This window comes from Cervus elaphus, chromosome X (genome assembly GCF_910594005.1).
Source record: "Cervus elaphus chromosome X, mCerEla1.1, whole genome shotgun sequence".
NCBI classification, from domain to species: domain Eukaryota; kingdom Metazoa; phylum Chordata; class Mammalia; order Artiodactyla; family Cervidae; genus Cervus; species Cervus elaphus.
Genome location: NC_057848.1, coordinates 13,680,662 through 13,687,858, shown reverse-complemented (window position 1 = coordinate 13,687,858; position 7,197 = coordinate 13,680,662).

Below are 7,197 nucleotides of genomic sequence, written 5' to 3'. Positions count from 1 at the left end.
AGGAGAACACAAGGGGCGAAAATCAGAGGAGGATCAACAGTATGCCACTACGTGGAGTAAGAGAAGTGTGAAAAACCCGAGGCGAAGAAACAGGGGAGAAGAATACGAGGAGCAAGAAAAAAAAAGCAAAATACAAAAACGAGGAGAACACAAGGGGCGAAAATCAGAGGAGGATCAACAGTATGCCACTACGTGGAGTAAGAGAAGTGTGAAAAACCCGAGGCGAAGAAACAGGGGAGAAGAATACGAGGAGCAAGAAAAAAAAAGCAAAATACAAAAACGAGGAGAACACAAGGGGCGAAAATCAGAGGAGGATCAAAAGTGTGGCACTACGTGGAGTAAGAGAAGTGTGAAAAACCCGAGGCGAAGAAACAGGGGAGAAGAATACGAGGAGCAAGAAAAAAAAAGCAAAATACAAAAACGAGGAGAACACAAGGGGCGAAAATCAGAGGAGGATCAACAGTATGCCACTACGTGGAGTAAGAGAAGTGTGAAAAACCCGAGGCGAAGAAACAGGGGAGAAGAATACGAGGAGCAAGAAAAAAAAAGCAAAATACAAAAACGAGGAGAACACAAGGGGCGAAAATCAGAGGAGGATCAACAGTGTGCCACTACGTGGAGTAAGAGAAGTGTGAAAAACCCGAGGCGAAGAAACAGGGGAGAAGAATACGAGGAGCAAGAAAAAAAAGCAAAATACAAAAACGAGGAGAACACAAGGGGCGAAAATCAGAGGAGGATCAACAGTATGCCACTACGTGGAGTAAGAGAAGTGTGAAAAACCCGAGGCGAAGAAACAGGGGAGAAGAATACGAGGAGCAAGAAAAAAAAAGCAAAATACAAAAACGAGGAAAACACAAGGGGCGAAAATCAGAGGAGGATCAAAAGTGTGGCACTACGTGGAGTAAGAGAAGTGTGAAAAACCCGAGGCGAAGAAACAGGGGAGAAGAATACGAGGAGCAAGAAAAAAAAAGCAAAATACAAAAACGAGGAGAACACAAGGGGCGAAAATCAGAGGAGGATCAACAGTATGCCACTACGTGGAGTAAGAGAAGTGTGAAAAACCCGAGGCGAAGAAACAGGGGAGAAGAATACGAGGAGCAAGAAAAAAAAAGCAAAATACAAAAACGAAGAGAACACAAGGGGCGAAAATCAGAGGAGGATCAACAGTATGCCACTACGTGGAGTAAGAGAAGTGTGAAAAACCCGAGGCGAAGAAACAGGGGAGAAGAATACGAGGAGCAAGAAAAAAAAAGCAAAATACAAAAACGAGGAGAACACAAGGGGCGAAAATCAGAGGAGGATCAAAAGTGTGGCACTACGTGGAGTAAGAGAAGTGTGAAAAACCCGAGGCGAAGAAACAGGGGAGAAGAATACGAGGAGCAAGAAAAAAAAAGCAAAATACAAAAACGAGGAGAACACAAGGGGCGAAAATCAGAGGAGGATCAAAAGTGTGGCCTACGTGGAGTAAGAGAAGTGTGAAAAACCCGAGGCGAAGAAACAGGGGAGAAGAATACGAGGAGCAAGAAAAAAAAAGCAAAATACAAAAACGAGGAGAACACAAGGGGCGAAAATCAGAGGAGGATCAACAGTATGCCACTACGTGGAGTAAGAGAAGTGTGAAAAACCCGAGGCGAAGAAACAGGGGAGAAGAATACGAGGAGCAAGAAAAAAAAAGCAAAATACAAAAACGAGGAGAACACAAGGGGCGAAAATCAGAGGAGGATCAACAGTATGCCACTACGTGGAGTAAGAGAAGTGTGAAAAACCCGAGGCGAAGAAACAGGGGAGAAGAATACGAGGAGCAAGAAAAAAAAAGCAAAATACAAAAACGGGGAGAACACAAGGGGCGAAAATCAGAGGAGGATCAACAGTATGCCACTACGTGGAGTAAGAGAAGTGTGAAAAACCCGAGGCGAAGAAACAGGGGAGAAGAATACGAGGAGCAAGAAAAAAAAAGCAAAATACAAAAACGAGGAGAACACAAGGGGCGAAAATCAGAGGAGGATCAACAGTATGCCACTACGTGGAGTAAGAGAAGTGTGAAAAACCCGAGGCGAAGAAACAGGGGAGAAGAATACGAGGAGCAAGAAAAAAACAGCAAAATACAAAAACGAGGAGAACACAAGGGGCGAAAATCAGAGGAGGATCAACAGTATGCCACTACGTGGAGTAAGAGAAGTGTGAAAATGCTGATGCGAAGAAACAGGGGAGAAGAATACGAGGAGCAAGAAAAAAAAAGCAAAATACAAAAACGAGGAGAACACAAGGGGCGAAAATCAGAGGAGGATCAACAGTATGCCACTACGAGGAGCAAGAGAAGTGTGAAAAACCCGAGGCGAAGAAACAGGGGAGAAGAATACGAGGAGCAAGAAAAAAAAAGCAAAATACAAAAACGAGGAGAACACAAGGGGCGAAAATCAGAGGAGGATCAACAGTATGCCACTACATGGAGTAAGAGAAGTGTGAAAAACCCGAGGCGAAGAAACAGGGGAGAAGAATACGAGGAGCAAGAAAAAAAAGCAAAATACAAAAACGAGGAGAACACAAGGGGCGAAAATCAGAGGAGGATCAACAGTATGCCACTACGTGGAGTAAGAGAAGTGTGAAAAACCCAAGGCGAAGAAACAGGGGAGAAGAATACGAGGAGCAAGAAAAAAAAAGCAAAATACAAAAACGAGGAGAACACAAGGGGCGAAAATCAGAGTAGGATCAACAGTATGCCACTACGTGGAGTAAGAGAAGTGTGAAAATGCTGATGCGAAGAAACAGGGGAGAAGAATACGGGGAGCAAGAAAAAAAAAGCAAAATACAAAAACGAGGAGAACACAAGGGGCGAAAATCAGAGGAGGATCAACAGTATGCCACTACGTGGAGTAAGAGAAGTGTGAAAAACCCGAGGCGAAGAAACAGGGGAGAAGAATACGAGGAGCAAGAAAAAAAAAGCAAAATACAAAAACGAGGAGAACACAAGGGGCGAAAATCAGAGGAGGATCAAAAGTGTGGCACTACGTGGAGTAAGAGAAGTGTGAAAAACCCGAGGCGAAGAAACAGGGGAGAAGAATACGAGGAGCAAGAAAAAAAAAGCAAAATACAAAAACGAGGAGAACACAAGGGGCGAAAATCAGAGGAGGATCAACAGTATGCCACTACGTGGAGTAAGAGAAGTGTGAAAATGCTGATGCGAAGAAACAGGGGAGAAGAATACGAGGAGCAAGAAAAAAAAAGCAAAATACAAAAACGAGGAGAACACAAGGGGCGAAAATCAGAGGAGGATCAACAGTATGCCACTACGTGGAGTAAGAGAAGTGTGAAAAACCCGAGGCGAAGAAACAGGGGAGAAGAATACGAGGAGCAAGAAAAAAAAAGCAAAATACAAAAAAGGAGGAAAACACAAGGGGCGAAAATCAGAGGAGGATCAAAAGTGTGGCACTACGTGGAGTAAGAGAAGTGTGAAAAACCCGAGGCGAAGAAACAGGGGAGAAGAATACGAGGAGCAAGAAAAAAAAAGCAAAATACAAAAACGAGGAGAACACAAGGGGCGAAAATCAGAGGAGGATCAACAGTATGCCACTACGTGGAGTAAGAGAAGTGTGAAAAACCCGAGGCGAAGAAACAGGGGAGAAGAATACGAGGAGCAAGAAAAAAAAAGCAAAATACAAAAACGAGGAGAACACAAGGGGCGAAAATCAGAGGAGGATCAACAATATGCCACTACGTGGAGTAAGAGAAGTGTGAAAAACCCGAGGCGAAGAAACAGGGGAGAAGAATACGAGGAGCAAGAAAAAAAAAGCAAAATACAAAAACGAGGAGAACACAAGGGGCGAAAATCAGAGGAGGATCAACAGTATGCCACTACGTGGAGTAAGAGAAGTGTGAAAAACCCGAGGCGAAGAAACAGGGGAGAAGAATAGGAGGAGCAAGAAAAAAAAAGCAAAATACAAAAACGAGGAGAACACAAGGGGCGAAAATCAGAGGAGGATCAACAGTATGCCACTACGTGGAGTAAGAGAAGTGTGAAAAACCCGAGGCGAAGAAACAGGGGGGAAGGATACGAGGAGCAAGAAAAAAAAAGCAAAATACAAAAACGAGGAGAACACAAGGGGCGAAAATCAGAGGAGGATCAACAGTATGCCACTACGTGGAGTAAGAGAAGTCTGAAAATGCTGATGCGAAGAAACAGGGGAGAAGAATACGAGGAGCAAGAAAAAAAAAGCAAAATACAAAAACGAGGAAAACACAAGGGGCGAAAATCAGAGGAGGATCAACAGTATGCCACTACGTGGAGTAAGAGAAGTGTGAAAAAACCGAGGCGAAGAAACAGGGGAGAAGAATACGAGGAGCAAGAAAAAAAAAGCAAAATACAAAAACGAGGAGAACACAAGGGGCGAAAATCAGAGGAGGATCAACAGTATGCCACTACGTGGAGTAAGAGAAGTGTGAAAATGCTGATGCGAAGAAACAGGGGAGAAGAATACGAGGAGCAAGAAAAAAAAAGCAAAATACAAAAACGAGGAGAACACAAGGGGCGAAAATCAGAGGAGGATCAACAGTATGCCACTACGTGGAGTAAGAGAAGTGTGAAAATGCTGATGCGAAGAAACAGGGGAGAAGAATACGAGGAGCAAGAAAAAAAAAGCAAAATACAAAAACGAGGAGAACACAAGGGGCGAAAATCAGAGGAGGATCAACAGTATGCCACTACATGGAGTAAGAGAAGTGTGAAAAACCCGAGGCGAAGAAACAGGGGAGAAGAATACGAGGAGCAAGAAAAAAAAAGCAAAATACAAAAACGAGGAGAACACAAGGGGCGAAAATCAGAGGAGGATCAACAGTATGCCACTACGTGGAGTAAGAGAAGTGTGAAAAACCCGAGGCGAAGAAACAGGGGAGAAGAATACGAGGAGCAAGAAAAAAAAAGCAAAATACAAAAACGAGGAGAACACAAGGGGCGAAAATCAGAGTAGGATCAACAGTATGCCAATACGTGGAGTAAGAGAAGTGTGAAAATGCTGATGCGAAGAAACAGGGGAGAAGAATACGAGGAGCAAGAAAAAAAAAGCAAAATACAAAAACGAGGAGAACACAAGGGGCGAAAATCAGAGGAGGATCAACAGTATGCCACTACGTGGAGTAAGAGAAGTGTGAAAAACCCGAGGCGAAGAAACAGGGGAGAAGAATACGAGGAGCAAGAAAAAAAAAGCAAAATACAAAAACGAGGAGAACACAAGGGGCGAAAATCAGAGGAGGATCAAAAGTGTGGCACTACGTGGAGTAAGAGAAGTGTGAAAAACCCGAGGCGAAGAAACAGGGGAGAAGAATACGAGGAGCAAGAAAAAAAAAGCAAAATACAAAAACGAGGAGAACACAAGGGGCGAAAATCAGAGGAGGATCAACAGTATGCCACTACGTGGAGTAAGAGAAGTGTGAAAATGCTGATGCGAAGAAACAGGGGAGAAGAATACGAGGAGCAAGAAAAAAAAAGCAAAATACAAAAACGAGGAGAACACAAGGGGCGAAAATCAGAGGAGGATCAACAGTATGCCACTACGTGGAGTAAGAGAAGTGTGAAAAACCCGAGGCGAAGAAACAGGGGAGAAGAATACGAGGAGCAAGAAAAAAAAAGCAAAATACAAAAAAGGAGGAAAACACAAGGGGCGAAAATCAGAGGAGGATCAAAAGTGTGGCACTACGTGGAGTAAGAGAAGTGTGAAAAACCCGAGGCGAAGAAACAGGGGAGAAGAATACGAGGAGCAAGAAAAAAAAAGCAAAATACAAAAACGAGGAGAACACAAGGGGCGAAAATCAGAGGAGGATCAACAGTATGCCACTACGTGGAGTAAGAGAAGTGTGAAAAACCCGAGGCGAAGAAACAGGGGAGAAGAATACGAGGAGCAAGAAAAAAAAAGCAAAATACAAAAACGAGGAGAACACAAGGGGCGAAAATCAGAGGAGGATCAACAATATGCCACTACGTGGAGTAAGAGAAGTGTGAAAAACCCGAGGCGAAGAAACAGGGGAGAAGAATACGAGGAGCAAGAAAAAAAAAGCAAAATACAAAAACGAGGAGAACACAAGGGGCGAAAATCAGAGGAGGATCAACAGTATGCCACTACGTGGAGTAAGAGAAGTGTGAAAAACCCGAGGCGAAGAAACAGGGGAGAAGAATAGGAGGAGCAAGAAAAAAAAAGCAAAATACAAAAACGAGGAGAACACAAGGGGCGAAAATCAGAGGAGGATCAACAGTATGCCACTACGTGGAGTAAGAGAAGTGTGAAAAACCCGAGGCGAAGAAACAGGGGGGAAGAATACGAGGAGCAAGAAAAAAAAAGCAAAATACAAAAACGAGGAGAACACAAGGGGCGAAAATCAGAGGAGGATCAACAGTATGCCACTACGTGGAGTAAGAGAAGTCTGAAAATGCTGATGCGAAGAAACAGGGGAGAAGAATACGAGGAGCAAGAAAAAAAAAGCAAAATACAAAAACGAGGAAAACACAAGGGGCGAAAATCAGAGGAGGATCAACAGTATGCCACTACGTGGAGTAAGAGAAGTGTGAAAAAACCGAGGCGAAGAAACAGGGGAGAAGAATACGAGGAGCAAGAAAAAAAAAGCAAAATACAAAAACGAGGAGAACACAAGGGGCGAAAATCAGAGGAGGATCAACAGTATGCCACTACGTGGAGTAAGAGAAGTGTGAAAATGCTGATGCGAAGAAACAGGGGAGAAGAATACGTGGAGCAAGAAAAAAAAAGCAAAATACAAAAACGAGGAGAACACAAGGGGCGAAAATCAGAGGAGGATCAACAGTATGCCACTACGTGGAGTAAGAGAAGTGTGAAAATGCTGATGCGAAGAAACAGGGGAGAAGAATACGAGGAGCAAGAAAAAAAAAGCAAAATACAAAAACGAGGAGAACACAAGGGGCGAAAATCAGAGGAGGATCAAAAGTGTGGCACTAGGTGGAGTAAGAGAAGTGTGAAAAACCCGAGGCGAAGAAACAGGGGAGAAGAATAGGAGGAGCAAGAAAAAAAAAGCAAAATACAAAAACGAGGAGAACACAAGGGGCGAAAATCAGAGGAGGATCAACAGTATGCCACTACAAGGAGCAAGAGAAGTGTGAAAAACCCGAGGCGAAGAAACAGGGGAGAAAAATACGAGGAGCAAGAAAAAAAAAGCAAAATACAAAAACGAGGAGAA